A 17,954-nucleotide genomic window follows, 5' to 3' on the forward strand; every position below is an offset into this window, starting at 1 on the left:
TATTTCAATATTTATTGATATGTAATTGACATATAACACTGTATAAGTTTAAAGTGTACAACGTAAAGATCTGATGCATGTATGCATTGCAAAATCATCGGCACAGTAAGTTTAGATAACATCTATCACCTCACACAGTAACAATTTTTCCATATGATGAGAACTTTTTTTTTTTTAATACAATATTGTATTAGTTTTGCCATACATCGACATGAATCCACCACGGGTGTACACGTGTTCCCCATCCTGAACTCCCCGTCCCACCTCCCTCCCCATACCATCCCTCTGGGTCATCCCAGTGCACCAGCCCCAAGCATCCTGTATCATGCCTCAAACCTGGACTGGCGATTCTTTTCACATATGATAATATACATGTTTCAATGCCATTCTCCCAAATCATCCCACCCTCGCCCTCTCCCAGAGTCCAAAAGACTGTTCTATACATCTGTGTCTCTTTTGCTGTCTCGCATACAGGGTCATCATTACCATCTTTCTAAATTCCGTATATATGCGTTAGTATACTGTATTGGTGTTTTTCCTTCTGGCTTACTTCACTCTGTATAATAGGCTCCAGTTTCATCCACCTCATTAGATCTGATTCAAATGTATTCTTTTTAATGGCTGAGTAACACTGATGAGAACTTTTAAGGTCTACTCTCTTAGGAACTTTCAAATACATAATACAGTATTGTTAACTATTATCACCATGCACCATTACATCCCCCAAACTTATTTATCTTATAACTGGAAGTTTGTACCTTTTGACCACCCTCATCCTAGTCCTCCACTACCTACTTCATGCCCCGGTAACCACAAATATGATCTCAATGAGTTTCTGTGAGTTTTTTTGTTTTTTTTTTCAGATTCCATATATAAATGAAATCACACAGTATTTGTCTTTCTCTGTCTAACATTTCACTTAACATAATGCCCTTAAGGTCCATCTATGTTGTCACAAGTAGCAGGATTTCCTTCTTTTTCATGGTTGAAAAATATTTAATTGTATATATAGATACCCCATTTGCTTTATCCATTCATGGACACCCACTTGACTTTTAATGCATATACATGATTCACTTGCTTTTGAAATTTTTGTAGATAGACTCACAGAGCACATCATCCTCTGTGCCTGACACCTTTCACTCAGCATCGTGAGGTAGGATTCACCCACGTTGACAAGCGGTTATGGTTCATTTATCCTCATTGATGTGTCCACTGATGTGCAGTATTCCTTTGAATGCATGCACCTCTATTGCTATCCATTTTTCTGCTAATGGTCATGTAGTTAGATTCAAATTTTAGGTTGTCATGCACACTGCTGCTATGAATAACAATAATGTATATGATTTTGGTGAATTTATGAATGTGTTTCTATTGGATGAAATTGCTGCATCATGTAGTATGCATACAGTCAGTCTTAGGCTGCTTCTTTCTCAGCATAAATAGGCACTCTCAGCCCTCAGCACCCCAGGCTGGGTCTTCTTCTGGAGTGGTAGGTTCACTGACTTTTGCAAGGGATAAAGAACTTCTGATACAAAGTATAATGAGCTCATGGCATCCTCTTATAAGCTCCTGTTCAGATTTCATGTTGCTGATTTTCCTAGACTTTTTTATATATATTTTAGATGCTTCCTGAAAATTCTCATTTAGCCAGATATTTTATTGCTCAAACTTGGGACGGTCAATGCCTAGCATTAGCTAAGCACTGCTAAATGCTTCACCTATTTTACTCCATCACAGTTCATATCAAGCCTCTGCAGAAGGCTTGCTTGTTTCACATATGGAAAAACCTATGATGAAGGCAAGGGGCTGTGGAACAAGTAGGGAGACCCAGGCCAGTCTACCTGCCTCATTCTGTCAGCTGATACTGCTTCCCAGCTTGTTCTCATATCAGGCTTTAACAAATTTGGAATTCACTAAATGCATAAAGATGCATTTCATAACTTTTCCCCCAACTACTCTTCTTTGTCAGCAGAGACAGTATGAGAAGACTCATGGTGGAGAATTAAACCTTGAAACTATTTGAAGATCTACAAAGTGGCCTCAGGAGAGAGGCTCTAGAAAGCTGAGTGTGGAGCCAGTTAGACCAAAGAAGGGAGGCCGGGATTGTGCAGGTGCCTGCATCACAGTGTTCTCCTAAGCACACAGAGCACAGGCTGCACCCATGTACCCATTCATCCAGGACTTGCTTGGAATGGCTTTCATACCAACTCTACTCTGGGCTCTCAGATAAAGAGACGTAGGTGCCTGCCCTGGAGGAGCTCACAGTGTACAGGAGAAGGCAGGAGGTTGAGCAAATAATTGCACAAAAATGCTAAGGGGATCTAAGAGAAATACAGGAGAGACTGGGGCACAGGGAGATAGTCAGGACTCCCAGAGAGAGAGGTTGAGAATGAAGTGAGGAGGGAGACAAAGAAGGTAAGTTTGGAAAGTAAATATTGGATGGCAACGAAGCCAAGTGTGAAGGGGAGAGTGAGGTTGAGTGTTGACAGGGACCAGGAAGGAAGGCAGGGGGAGCATTATGAGAGGAGAGAAGTCACATTAGCTGAGAGGAAGCTCATGCCAGGAAGTAAATGCCTCATCATGGATTCCTGGAAAAGGGCCTGACTTGTGCCCTGTCAGCCCCACCATGGAAAGTAACAGTAGCCCTTGTAAGAGGGTGGATTGGTATGAGGATCAACCCACCATGTAATAAATTGGACATTTGGTCATATGGGATGTGTCTTCTGGTCAAGCAAACACACCTCTGGAAACTCACAGGCCCATTGCCAAAGCTCTTTCAGGCTGGGATATGAAGTTGTACAGGCATTTGCCTTCCAAAGTATAGTTTTCCCTAGAGCCCAGTCCTGCTATAGTCTAGGCTTGGTGGGGGAGCTTTCACACTTGTAGGGAGGAGATTTCAAACTGTCAGTGAACTCAAGAGAGGTTCATTCCTCCCAAGAGAGGCTGCTGCTGGTAAAGTGTTGAAAGGGTTTCTTCAGTGAAACCCACCCATTTTCCAAGTGGGGCTCACCCAAAGGCATGTTAATTCCACCCAGTGGAAATAGACAAGGGTGCCTTTCCTGACTACCATTTCCTAGTAGGGATGGAAAAGAGAAAAAGAACATGTGCTCCTGCATCTAGGGGAAGAATCCAACCTAGTCTGTGTCCCTTTTCCAGGCTCCTATGATGTTGGGCACACTTGTTCTGTAGTGAAGGTATAAGAATCTGGGAGGCTGATGAAGAGAAGCCCAGAGGAATTCCTTCTGGGCAAGATCAGAACGGTGGTTGATAGGTCCCCATGTCTAGGGTCTCAGAGATGCCAACCTTTCCTCTAGACCAGGGTCTGCTCATTGCCCAGACAGCCTTGCCCTCATCACCCTCATATCACTTGCTCAGTGGGAAGAGCACTCAGGAGAAAGGGCTGCATGGCTTTGGGCTGAGTGAAGGGTCAAGTCACTTCTACAGACACCTGTTTCTCTCCTTTCTGCTGGTAACAGATTCTGACTCTTCCCAGGACTGGACCTGGGATCAAGCTGGACCAATCTCAAATCCTATCATGGAAAATTTAATTCTGGGGCAAAGAAGATAAAGGGCTGCAGATGACATCGTGATACCGACCAGGGTTCTTGGCCTTCCCAACCAATAGAAGTGGACTAGAGGCCAGGCAAGAAATTCAGGCAAGGCCCTTTTGGGGTCCCTGCTGCAGCAGTGGGGTGTGAGAACAAACAACAGTTTCCTTTGCTTGCTCTTTTACTGAGGGGTGGTGAACTTGTTCCTTCTGTGGCATTAGGGTAGGGGTGTTTTAGGTGTTTTGCGCTCTTCTTTGGTGGTGTTAAGTGCAGGGGGCATGTTCAGTATCCTGCTTTTGCTCCCTGCACCCTGATTTTGCTCCTGGCTCTTCAGGTGGCAGTAGCTTATTGGTCTTTTTGTATCTTTTGTCCAGAATTGCCCCAACTGCCCGAGCATGCAGTTATTTTTAGTCCCATGTAGTTTCTGTGTGTGTCATTGCTTGAGCTGTGTCCAGGTGAGGCGCTGCAGCATTGCAGCAAAGGGTTCTGGTTCCCCATCTCAGTCTGAGAAGGACTCTGATTCCTGCTGCTGCCGAGATGCATGGAACAGCCTAGTCCTACATCCAAGTTCTGAAGCTGGCTTTTCCTTCCTTGGTTCTGTGAGCTACCTCAGGATCCTTCCACTCAGTCACACACACAGACTCCCATCTTTCCATTGTGTTGTTTTTTTCTTCTTCTTTTTTTTCCCCCTGCTTAAGTCAGTCAGAATTGTTTTCTGTTGTTGCAGCAAAATCTTGGCTGATACAGAAATTGGTTCCAGAAATTAGTTGTTGGCAGCAGGCCCTCGGGGTATGTGGACTTGGTCATGGGCCCAGATGGAATGCGTAAGTAGACAGAGAAGGAGAATTCACTGGATTACCTGTTGTGCTCACCTGAGATGCCACAAGCCCAGTGAAGTTGCAGCCCTGCCACAGAGCATGGAAGGAGGTGAGCCGTGGACACGATGGGTCCTTGGTAGAGCATCTGATAGCATAAACAGTGTCCTACCCTAAGCTCAAACAAAAATCTATCTTTAAAGTAATTAATTTCTCATCTGTGACTGAAGCAGCTTTAAAAATTCTGAAGACTGTGTCTCTTGTTTCTGAATGACAGCACTCCATACTTCACAATCTCATGGATCCGGGGCATGAAGGAGGGAGCTTATGATACAGGGATGGAGAAATTTGGGCACCAGAGGATTTGAGGACCATGACGCTGCAATCCCTTCTGAAATATATATTCACTCTGCCTCTGGGTTGCTTGTAGAAGAGGCTGACAGTTTGCACCCATCTCACTGTCTCTGAATAAGCAGGAGTTGGACTTGACATGGCCTGAGGTGAAAAGGATAATCAGGATACAAAAGAAAAGATTGTGCCTGGAAGTATTGTAACTCCACTATTTGGGGTAACTTGGGGGCATACAATTTGAGAGTTAACTAATGAGGGTGAAATATAATTTTAAATGAGGCAGAATATATTGTCATAGGTGAGCCCATCAGATTCTGTACCTGCTGTGTGTCTCCTTGGACAGCTAGCTGGGTTCCAACAACTGGATTCTTTTATTAATGAAAATTTATCCTGAAGACTGGCACATGCTGGGTGGAACCAAAAGGCCAGATAGGTCTGCATCAGTGCAGAAAAAGAAATTCAAAGACTCACCTGGTTACATCCCTTGACAAGACCCCAAAGACTCCTATCTTCCTTGCCTTGAAGAAGAGATAGTAACAGAAATGCAAGAATATTTTAAAAATGCTTTATGGATAGTCCCCTCTGGGCCAAGAATACTGTGCATAGAGCTCACTAAAAATGGGCCCTTGGGCAGGAGTATAGACTGAGACACAGAGAACAGACCCATGGACCCAGCGGGGGAAGGAGAGCGTAGGATGAATTGAGAGAGTCGCACATGTAAAGAGATCTCATGTGTAAAAGAGATAGCGAGTGGAAAGCAGCTGTATAACACAGGGAGCTGTTTGGTGCTCCCATACAAGAGGGAGGGGATGTATGTATACTTATATATAAGTATATAATCAACTATATATACTTATAGTTGATTCACTTTCTTGTACAGCAGAAACTAAGACAACATTGTCAAGCAATTATTCCCCAATTTTAAACAGTAAGCCCTTGGTATCCTTGAGGATAGAAGAATCTTAGAATGGCATAGCCCAGGGCACAATTGGAAGCAAAGCAAGTGTGGTTCTCATAATAGACAGTTTTGTAAGTGTGGTTGGGACTCAATGAAGAGTCTTATGCCCAGTAATAACTAGTTGTGATCAGTCACTCATGCATTCAGAGACTGTGACCACCTCAGCATCTGTATCACTCAAGTCAGGCTAGGTTATGTTGCAGTAACAAACAACTCCTGTAATATCAGTTATTTAAAATAACAAAGATTTAAATCTCTCTCACTCAACACCATTTCCCACTGGAGTTACCCAGAGGAGGGGGCTAGAGAGGATGGCAGTCCTCATAGGTCCATATGGGCCCAAGCAGATGAAGTAGCCACTATCTGAAATCATGCCAGTCACACCCAGGAGGAAGAGATCCAGAGGGTCTCGCACTAAGCCTCAAAGGAGGTGTATATATATATATATATATATATATATATATATATATATATGATTCCTCACTGGGAAGAAGTAGTCTCACAGTCCCACCCAACCAACAGGAAGTCAGGAAACACAGTCCACTGTGTACTTAAAAGTGGAAAACTGAAAATCATTGGGAGACAAAACTAATTCTGACTACTATCCTACCCACTTGAACATCTCACAACACCTTGACAAGGTGGATGGTTCTAGTAGCATCTGTTAGTCCCTCCAAGAAGTGAGAAGTGCAGAAGTCCCTCTGCACTAAGAGACGGCCTGAAATATCACTGGGAGAGTGATAACCCTCCCCAGAGGCCAGTTCAGCCTAGAAGAATAGATGAGTGTCAAGGTCTGTGTACTGGGCTCAAGAAAAAATGAAAGAAAAAAAAATCTCCTCTGGACACATCTTAGCAAACTCTTTCATGGATAAGGATGATTCCCATGCATGTGGGTCTTCATTTCTTTATCCATCTGTTAGTTTACCTCTCAGCCTGTGGTGTCCCTCCCCAGTGCCAAGCCCCCAATACACTTACGAGTATGAAGGTGCCTCATCTTTCTGAACCACAGTCTCCTTTGGTTGTCGCTGCAGAGCCCTGCCCTTGGGGAAGGAACAGATGGGAATAAGGCTTCATGTCCTGGCCAGGGATCCCAACTCATGGTAGGAAAGGGAATTTCCCTCTCTCTTAAATGGCTACAATGGTATTAGCCCAGAGATAGGCAGCATGGAAGTGGGCAGCCTCAGGACCAATGCTGGGGGTTTGGTCCTCTAGTTTCCTGCCCAGGTGATGGGGAGCCATTAGACATTTCTGAGGAAGGAACAGGGGTTTCTAGATTGGTGGCTTAACTCCTGATGGTCAAAAGCTGGGTTGCTTGCTCTTGGTAGTAATTAAATTTTCCTCTGAGAATGCTAAGGACACTGGCATGACACGGCATGGGGCATGTTTTCTAGCCTAAAGTTCCCCTTTGTAAGGCTTGGACTCTTGTCAGACTGTGCATACACCCTGAAGCCACTGCAGTCCCAGGAAGAACAGCCTGGCACAGTGGACGTGGAGCCCCGGGCAGCCTGCAGGAAGGTCATGACATTGTGGTGTGTGCTGTCAGCCAGCTCCTGAGTGGCACCTACTCAGGGCTGGAAGCAGAAATGGCTGGTCCAGGTCAATTGGAGATTGATTTACTTGACATGTCCATGTTATATGTCTATTGGATTTCCACAGATGGCTGATCTTTAGTTGATATCACAGTGGACAGAAGGAGAGTGATGAGATGGGCTGCTTGCTCAGACCCTGGCTCCCGTAGCCCTCCCCTGTAACTGAATTATTTAACCCTTGCAGGTCCTTGAGACTGGACAGATCTTCCAGTCTCAAGGACCACGTCCAGCTCCAGGCTAGTGCTCTGTAAGGAGCCTGAGGTCTGTGATTTGTTGACTTGGGATTTCATCAGGCTGGTTGTGGTACCATCTCAAGTGTCCTGGATTACAGAACTGAGGCATTCATCCCTTTTCTAGGATCAACCTTTTTATCTTCTTTTGCCTCCATAGTCACCAGGCTTATTCTTTAGAGCAGGGGTCCCCAACCCTTCTGGCACCAGGGACCAGTTTCGTGGAAGGCAATTTTTTCATGGGCTGGGGAAGGGGGATAATTCAAGTGCATTACATTTATTGTGCACTTTATTTCCAATTTTATTATATCAGCTCCACCTCAGATCATCAGACATTAAATCCTGGGGATTTAATGTTGGGGACCCCTGTTCTACAGTGAATCTCTAACTCTGGGTTCCAGCTTCTCCTGATCTATGGAAGACCCTGATTGACCTCAAGTCTCCCAGAGATTTGTCCTCCCCTTAGCCTGTGTCTGGGACACTGACACCTCTCAGATTTTGTCTTGTTCTCAGCCTTTGCCTTCCTTTGACACCCACCTACAAGTTTTAACCCATCCCTGGACCAAGCCTTTAATACCTGTCAGGATATTGCACACCTGTCAGGGCCCCTTATTGCTCTGCACTTGAACATCTGTGCCCCATCTTCGTGTTGAATGTCTGTCCTATTGGAACCCCACAACCCCTGGACATATGCTTATCTCCCTGGCCTCAAGGTCCAGGCTCCTAGCTCCTGCTGGGTAGACTCAGTGCTCCCTCCTGGCTTCTTCCCACTGTCCTGCTTCCAGGAAGATATTAGCAATATTGCCTCCCACCCAATGCCACCTGCATTTATTCCATGATCTACTGGGTGCGTGCTGTACCCTGTGTCTGTCGGTTGGGTCTGAAGGATAGGACCATCCCTCTGTACAACTACTCAGGTGCCAGCTTTATATAGGCCAGCTGAGGAGGCATCACCACTTGCCTCTCTGAAGATACCAAGAGGGACCATACTTTATGCTAAGAGAGCTACTGGGGCTTCCCTGGTGTGTTAGATGGTAAAGAATCTGCCTGCAATGCAGGAGACCTGGGTTCAATCCCTGGGTTGGGAAGGTCACCTGGAGAAGAGCACGGCAACCCACTCCAGTACTCTTGCCTGTGAAATCCCATGACCAGAGGAGCCTGGCGGGCTACAGTCCATTGGGTTGCAAAGAATTGGACATGACATAGCAACTAAACCACAACCACAAGAAAGCTCCTAAGCATGTGCTTCCAGGTTGTAAGGGTGCCTTGATGGTATCCACCAGAAGAGTGCAGACAATCCAATAAAAAGGGCTGGAGCAATGGACTCTCAATAATTGACTCTCTTTTGTACTTGATGGCAAATAGATGGGTAAACAGTGGAAACAGTGTCAAGCTTTATCTTTTTGGGCTCCAAAATCACTGCAGATGGGACTGCAGCCATGAAATTAAAAGACGCTTACTCCTTGGAAGGAAAGTTATGACCAACCTAGACAGCATATTGAAAAGCAGAGACATTACTTGGCCAACAAAGGTCCGTTTAGTCAAGGCTATGGTTTTTCCAGTGGTCGTGTATGGATGCAAGAGTTGGACTGTGAAGAAAGCTGAGCACCGGAGAATTGATGCTTTTGAACTGTGGTGTTAGAGAAGACTCTTGCGAGTCCCTTGGACTGCAAGGAGATCCAACCAGTCCATTCTGAAGGAGATCAGCCCTGGAATTTCTTTGGAAGGACTGATGCTAAAGCTGAAACTGCAGTACTTTGGCCACCTCATGCAAAGAGTTGACTCATTGGAAAAGACTCTGATGCTGGGAGGGATTGGGGGCAGGAGGAAAAGGGGATGACAGAGGATGAGATGGCTGGATGGCATCACCGACTCGAGGGACATGAGTTTGAGTGAACTCCGGGAATTGGTGATGGACAGGGAGGCATGGTGTGCTGAGATTCATGGGGTCGCAAAGAGTCGGACACGACTGAGCGACTGAACTGAACTGAACTGTACTTGATTATCTAATGCCATGTTACAAATATTTGTAGAGCACCTACTGTACTAGAAACAAAACAAGACCATCCTGACTACAGGAAGGAGTGGGGCGGTATCCTGAGTATCAAGTATCAAACCTTGTTCTAATCTTAAAAGCCTGGTTTTAGCCACATGACGTCGGGTCCAGGGCTCCTGTTTGGGCTGAAATGTGAAATAAACAACCAGATTGCCTGAACCCAGGTGGAGGTCGTATCAGCTACTAGCGAGATCCCAATGAGAAGCAGAACCTTGGCAGTGAGAATCTGAGTAGGCTGGTTCCTCCAGCACTCTCATTGGAGACCCACCATCCTTAGGAGGCTGGCAGTGTGGAGCGCCTTATAAGTATGGATTCTGATTGCAGATGAACCTGGGATACAGACTCACCTCCATCACTCACTAGGTTTACAATTTGGACAGTTTACCTGATCGTTTTGTTCTTTAGTTTCCTCACTTGTAAAGTGAAAACTCAAATACTTGGATTACAGGAATTGAGATAACATATGCCAAACAGCATAGTGCCTGGAAAAGAGTAAACTTTCAATAAATGGTAACTACTAAATTTAATGTTTCCAGCCTTGTGTGATTGGAATTTGATTTAATCAGGAAGGAAGCAACTTCCTTTTACTGTCTTGCCTGCTCAGTCTTCTGTCACCTGATCCTTGGACCTGCACCTTTCCTAAGCCTGAGGAAGGATCCACTCTCTGGGTCCTGGCCAACCCACTGTTTGGTTCTTCCCTTTACCCACTGGGCCCCAGCTCCAGAAGGTGCCAAACCTTGCACACAGAGTGTCAAGACTTTTCTTTTATGCTCCCTAGTCCTTGAAGATGTCTCAATAGTGCATTTGAACTCTACCATCACAGGTTAGTCATCTAACCTAAAGGATTTTGTTGAGTTTCCTATTAAAGAAAATAATAATGTAAAGTGAATGTGTGGGGACTTCCCTGGTGGGCCAGTGGTTAAGAGTCTGTCTTTCAATGTAGAGGACCCGGGTTCCATCCCTGGTCGGGAAACTAAGATCCCACATGCTGTGGAGAAACTAAGCCTTCAGGCCACAACTAGAGAGTCCGTACACTGCAAAGAGGGATCCCACATGATGCACTGAAAATTCCATATCCACGACTAAGACCCGATGCAGCCAACTAAATAAACATTCTTGTAAAAAGTGAATGTGTGGGTCGAGAGGAGTGGAAAGATCATAAAGTCACTGACAAACCATGGGAAGATCATGCTGACACCCATCTCCCTCCCCATTTCAACAGAGTTTGGTTTTGCAGCTGTACCTTCATTCCCTTTGTGAATCTAAGTTGGGCCTTACGCAGTCTATCCCACTCAGTGCTAATTAGATGTGCTTGCGAACTATCACTTTCACACCCTCTCTTCTTTTGTTCAACATAAGCATTTAATTGTCTACTAAGGGTGTCTGTAAGATAATCAAAGGGAGAGAAATCACAGCAAGGCCTGGGAGGACGGAGAATCTGACAGTGCTGGGGAACATGGGATGGCAAGCTTGTGCCTCCACCGACCCCCAACTCTGACCCCTACTGGTGTGTGTATACAATGAGGTTCAAGGTTCAAGAATTCCACCTGGTCAGCCACTCAACACACAAACTCAGCTCCAAATCCCTTCACGCTAAATTAGGGATCACTCTTCTGTCTTTCTTATCTTCTCCTCACATCTTTCTCCTTCCCCTCTGAAATACACTGAAGAGAAGCCTTCTGTGTTATGTCCCATTGTTATTGGTGCTTCACATTTATTCATTAAAAAAACGTTCATCAGGAGCCTCCTCTGATCTAAGGATATTGGTTATGTCAAGGTGAGTAGCCTTGAGCTGAAGACTTTATATATTTGACCATATTGAGCACAGGGGAGAATACAAGGTGTGCTCAACAAATACCTTCCACTGATTGACTTAATGTTCCTGTCTTTGACCTTGAGAAAAATGATCATCATTTCTCAGATGATCATGAGAAAGAAGGCCCGTCCCTGTTATGAGGGGAGGGTACACACCATATGCCCTGTGCTGGGGAGTCCACACCACTATTCTCCTATCTCCTGCTCCGCCTTCCTGCCCTCCACTTCCTACCAGAGATGGGGCCACTCAACAAGATTTTACTAAGAACAAGCTCTCAGTGTGGGGCTGGAACCAAAGACCCAAGACAAATGGATGAACAGCAAACATCAGCACTGACTCACCACCAGAAGACAAACGTGTGGAAACATGTGAAAGACAGGCTGCCTCACCCACCCCACCCTGGGCGAGGCAGATAATGGGGCTTTCTGTTTTCCTATTTCTCTATCATTTACAGCAGCGTCTGTGACCTCCTAGTAGTGTAGTCTTTTTGCTCTCTTGACACCATTTTTCTCATGTCAGCATCTTAGGAAGGACAATAGTCTTGAGTTCTAATTCTGCAGTGCACCTCACTTAACCTTGTACCCCATTCGTCTCACAACACCCATGGCTGACAGGAGAGGAAAAGGCTCTGCCTGGCAGGTTTTGTTCTGTGTTGAGATGACGGCAGATGGGTGTGCACTGGAGCGAGAGCTGTCCCTTGGGATGGACGTGGTCTGCTGTACACTGTCACTGAGAGAGTGTCTCTCTGACAACCCCTCCCCAGGCCAGACTCTGTGACTCTAGAACACCTCCTCCCCTGCTGGCTTCCTGTGTCCGGCTCCAATCGGAGCTTGGGCTGCCCTGTTTATCCCCTGCATGCATCTCCCCTGTTTTCCTTTGCCCTTCAGAAGTCGCCTGAGGACCCTAATGATTCTCCGCTTCCAAGTGGAACAGGGACAGGAAATCTGGTGCTCATCCGCTCCCGCTGAGACACAGCTGTTCCTGCTCAGTGGGTAGAGAGCCAGGCCCACCACTTCAGAAGAGCGAACTTAGGTGCCACTGACTTCTGCCAGCGGGACGATGAGATGTCTACATCCCACTGAAGGACATGCCCAGATCCTTCCTGGTTACGTGGTGAGCAAAAATCTGTCACTGAAGTCTGCTGCCTTGGCAGTCTCCAGGCTGCAAGTTCATGGAGAGACCAAGAGCCAGGAAATGAGTTAGCGAGCAGCGTGGCTGCAGGCAGACTCGAAGAGTCTGGCACAGGAAGAACTCAGAGGCAGACTCATCCAGCCACTAGACAGGGCCTCACTACACTGGCTCAGAGCAGAAGGACGGGTGAGACACAGAGGGGCGTAAAGAATGTAGTGGGGATTCCAGGCCTCCTCTGTGACCACATGCAGGGGCTCATCTCCTCTTGAGGTGCTCTCTTTCTGAAGATTCCTGCTGTCACTGCATCTGGGGTCATTCATGCAGCCACCCCCTTGCTTTGCTGCAGGGTGCCAGCTTTGTCATCGTGGTCACTGGTCGAGACAGTGTTAGGTCACAGACCTCTAGAGCTGCAGATATCAGCGGAGCCTGTAAGAAATTTCTTCCTTATATTGCCGGAAAATTTTCCTCTCTACAATTTCTACCCATTTAGTCTGAATTCTGAAGCTCCAGAAAACAGGCTTCTCCTTTGTGTGCCAGTCTTCCAAGTATTTGAAGGCATTCAAGAGTCACGACATCCATGTGATCCTTGCAAGTTACCCCTTGTTTCTCCAGGGACTGTTTCTAAACCCCTCTTAATCCTCCTATTTTCACTGGATGTTCATAACTTGCTACTGAAACTGTGGTTCACAGACCAATAGCATTCACATCCCCTGGGAGCCTGCTAGACATGCAGAATCTCAGGTCACCTAGATTTCCTGAAGCTGCCTTTTAACAGTTTCTCTGGGTGAATTACATACATGTTAAGCTTTGAGGAATACTGTAAGCACTGGCTTATAGCATCTTCATAGCAACACATGTGTCCATACGTAACCTCTATCCAAACAATAGTAGAAAGATTAATTACATTATGGCATATTTGGGCTATGAGGTTTTATGCATAGGAACAATCTAGAAAATACATAGAAACCTGCTGCTAAGTCGCTTCAGTTGTGTCCGACTCTGTGCGACCCCATAGACGGCAGCCCACCAGGCTCCCCCGACCCTGGGATTCTCCAGGCAAGAACACTGGAGTGGGTTGCCATTTCCTTCTCCAATGCATGAAGGTGAAAAGTGAAAGTGAAGTAGCTCAGTTGTGTCCGAATCTTCGCGACCCCATGGACTGCAGCCTACCAGGCTCCTCCGTCCATGGGATTTTCCAGGCAAAAGTACTGGAGTGGGGTGCCATTGCCTTCTCCGATAGAAACCTGAGGAGATGTTAATAATATTTAAAGAGAGTTTTGACTACACCTCAGACTCTGTTCAAAGCATATTAGTGATTACCGTTATGAATCACCACTATAACCTCCCAAAGAAGATAATACTGTTATCTCCATTGTACAGCAGTGAAAGAGGCCCAGAGAGGCTGAGTAACTTGCCCATAGTCACACAGCCCAGGCAGTTTAATTCCAGAGTAACTGTGTCTGACCATGGCTAACATCGAATGATGAAGCACAGGTACAGAACTGACCACATCAATGAGGATATACACTGAGTATGCTCTAATGCTGTCATATTGTGTTATTGTAATAAAAATAATAAAAAGCAGCATGCCCCAAATGGAAAACAGCTTTATCCATCCCCAACAGTGTTTCTATCACCTCATTTGCATTTTTTTCCAATTTAAACAATGTTTACAATACAAAAATAATATACGCTCACACTAAAAAAAAAATTCACATGCATAAAAGGATATAAAATAAAAAGTAGAGCTCCCTCCCCACTAGCCTTTCTGCACTTTGAGATCATCACTGTTAGCAGTTTCTTATCTATCTTTCAAAAATGTGTTCTTCATTTAAAATAAAGAACACACACACACATAGGTACATATATAACACACACAATCCACCCTTATCTTGGCTACATCTGTTAAACAGCCTCCCGATTGGCTCCTGTTTTATTTATGATGAATTGGAACACCCATATCTTTCGCACATGAAGTGTTATTAAGTTTTCATCTCTCCATCTTGTACAGTTTTTTTTCTCACCTAAATGTAGGATATTTTATATCTTCATACTGAGTTTCATGTAGCTGGTTGTGTTCTACCATTCCAGCGAATTAAATCTTTTTTTTACTTCTGAATCCAAAGCCTAGAAGCTTTCTCCTTCATAAGTCTAACATTGTAGATATACCCTGATTTTCCAGGCCTAAGGAAACAACTTCAGGGCTGGAGCAAGGTGGGCATAGGGATGCTTTATGAGGGTTACTATATTAATGATTAAATATAAAACCCAAACTGTGCTAACTGTTAGCAGTAGCTATTTCCAGATGGTGAGTATTTGTATACATTTTCCAAATGTCTAATGGTGAGCATGGGTTAATTTTGTCATTAAAAAAAATGAAATAAAATTTGAAGTTGTACAGATTGGATATTATGTCTGCTTCTTTATTATCCTCCTAAAAGAGATGATACACGCATTTCTTCTGCTGGGATACTTTGCAGTGACCCCCAGTAGAGTAAGCACTGATATGTGCCTGATCTATTGACATTGGGTTTAACTATGTGACCTGCTATGGTCGATGTGCTGTTACCTGGTGTGATGCGAGCAGAGGCATCAACTTGTCTGTGTGGTCTGGTTGGCCCCTTGTGCTTCTGCAGCCTACCATCCACCATGAAAAGTGTGTGCTCCAGATAAATGTTGGTCCCAGAATTGAGAGCCCTTGGAGCAGGTGTCAACCTGGTCCGTGGCCCAAGGCAGAAATCCCCATTCCCCCATCAACCCACAGAACCCTGATTGAGAAAAATAAATGTAATTGGGGGAGTCTTTTAATAATAGCATATTTACAGTAATAATTGAGTAGAAGAGAGAGTCAGCTCCTCCCATGCTGACTGGAATGTCCTGGAAAGAGTCACCTGCCTTTCTCCAGCTGTTGTAGCCACCCTCTCCTTAATTTGGTCTCCCCACTACCCATTTGAGCCATGCTTACCCACTCCCACCCTTAAGCCACCTGCCTCCCACCATTACCTGCTGGTAAGGAAGCGGGAGCCATATCTCCTGGCTAGTCCTAACAGTCTTTTCTCCAAAAGTTCCTATTACATGGAGTAGAAAGGACTTTGGTCTACAGCTTAATCATGAGTTGTTGTGAGTTGAATTGTGTCCCTTCCAAATTCACTTGCTGAAGTCCTAACCCCCAGCACCCCAGAATATGACCTTATTTGAAAATAAGGTCATTGCAGATGTGATTAGTAAAGATGAGGTCATAGTGGAGCAGGGTAGCTCCTGATCCAATATGACTGGTGTCCTTCAAAGAAGGAGAATTTGGACACAGAAAAAGATACACACACAGGGAGAACGCCTTGTGAACCTGAAGGTGGAGATCAGGGTGATGCCTCTAAAAGCTAAGGAATGTGGAACACCACCAGCTGATCATCAGAAGCTATGAGAGAAGCAAGAAACAGATTCTTCCTCATGGCCTCAGAAGGAAGAAGCAACCCTGCTGACACCCTGATCTCTAGACTCCAGCCTCCAGAAGTGTGACAACACATTTCTATTGTGTAAGTCAGCCAGTCTGAGGTGCTTTCCTATGGCAGTGCCAGGAAAACTAATACATGAGGCCACTTCAGATTCTGCTCCCAATTACAGCCTATGGGTTCTTTCCCCCCAAGCAATTCTCTGACATAGGTTGGACGGTCTACAGTTCAGCTCAACTCTGACACCACCTCTCTAGAGGTACTGTCAGATTCCACAAGTTAGGGGCTCATCTTACAAGACTGCCTCCCCCAACTTCAGATTCTAATCACAAGCCCAGGTTGTCATCTGTGTTTCTAAAGGCAGACCACAGACACAAGGTTTCAACAGCCCCTTCTTGCATTCTCTTAATTTGCTAGAACCAGTCACAGAACTCAAAGAAACATTTTACTTACCAGATTACCAAATTACTATAAAAGGATACATTTTAGAAACAGCCAGATGAAAGAGATGCCAGAGGCATGGTGGGGGTAAGGCCCAGTAGCTTCCATGCTCTTTCTAAGCTCAATACTCTCCCAGCACCTCCATGTGTTCACCAACCCGGAAGCTATCCAAACCCCATTTGGTTTTTATAGAGGCTGCATTACACAGACGTGATTGATTTAATCATCGGCCATTGGTGATTGATTCAACCTCCAGCTTCTCTCTCCTCCCCAGAGGTCAAGGAGACAGATGGGACTGAGATTTTCAACCTTCTAATTCCATGGTTGGTTTTCCTGGCAATCAGCCGCCATCCTTGTTTTCTGAAAGTCCCCTCATTAACATAGCAAAAGACATCTTTATTGCTCTCATCACAGGAAATTAGGAGAGTTTAGGAGCTCCGTGCCAGCAAGGGTAATAAAAACCAAATAAATATTTTTTATTATGAATCACAATGTCACACAACAGCCAAGTCTCTCTGTCCTTTCAGTGCCTCTGGAAGTACAACTCTGCGCTGCTGCTCCCTGCCCCCAGCGCTGGGTCCAGCTGACCTTGAGGGTGATGAGCTGGTGAGACATCTTCTCTCCTCTCCTTCAGAACCAGTCCTTTCCCCACACTTGATGCCATGCCGTGCCAAAGCCACCCTCACCACCCACCACAGTCCTACCACCTGTGGACTCAATACTAGAGCCTATCATCTATTGCTGCAAACTTTTTCACTGTGCTTACGGTGACTGTGATTCCGCAAAATGAACCCAAAATACCTCTCGGTAGGTTCTATGTGAATGCATTGATAACCCTGTCAATAAAAGACAGGGCTGAATACCCCACATGCCTTCCCCACTGCCATAAGGCATAAGTGACTTTCTATCAGGAGCTGGCCTGCCTTCCAGCCCTGTGCCCCATCTACCACATGACTTGTCATGAAAGACCAGCCAGATACAGATGCCTGATAGCCTCAGAATTAAAAAGATATGTGAGATGGCCTTCCTGGAGGAAGGCATGGCAACCCACTCCAGTACTCTTGCCTGGAGAATCTCATGGACAGAGGAGCCTGGTGGGCAACAGTTGATAGGGTTGCAAAGAGCAGACACGACTGAAGTGACTTAGCATGCATGCCCTTAATCTGCCAAGCTAGTGAGCTTATCAAATGGGAAATAAATGAAGTTCAAATTAGAATGTTATGTCCATCAGCAGATGAATGGATAAGAAAGCTGTGGTACATATACACAACAGAATATTAGCCATTAAAAAGAATACATTTGAATCAGATCTAATGAGGTGGATGAAACTGGAGCCTATTATACAGAGTGAAGTAAGTCAGAAAGAAAAACACCAATGCAGTATACTAACACATATATATGGAATTTAGAAAGATGGTAATGATAACCCTGTATGAGAGACAGCGAAAGAGACACAGTTGTATAGAACAGTCTTTTGGACTCTGTGGGAGAGGGAGGGGGGATGATTTGGAAGAATGGCATTAAAATATGTATAATATCTTATAAGAAAAAAAATAAAAGAAGCCAC

This window comes from Bos indicus, chromosome 1 (assembly GCF_029378745.1).
Source record: "Bos indicus isolate NIAB-ARS_2022 breed Sahiwal x Tharparkar chromosome 1, NIAB-ARS_B.indTharparkar_mat_pri_1.0, whole genome shotgun sequence".
In the NCBI taxonomy this organism is placed as follows: Eukaryota; Metazoa; Chordata; class Mammalia; order Artiodactyla; family Bovidae; genus Bos; species Bos indicus.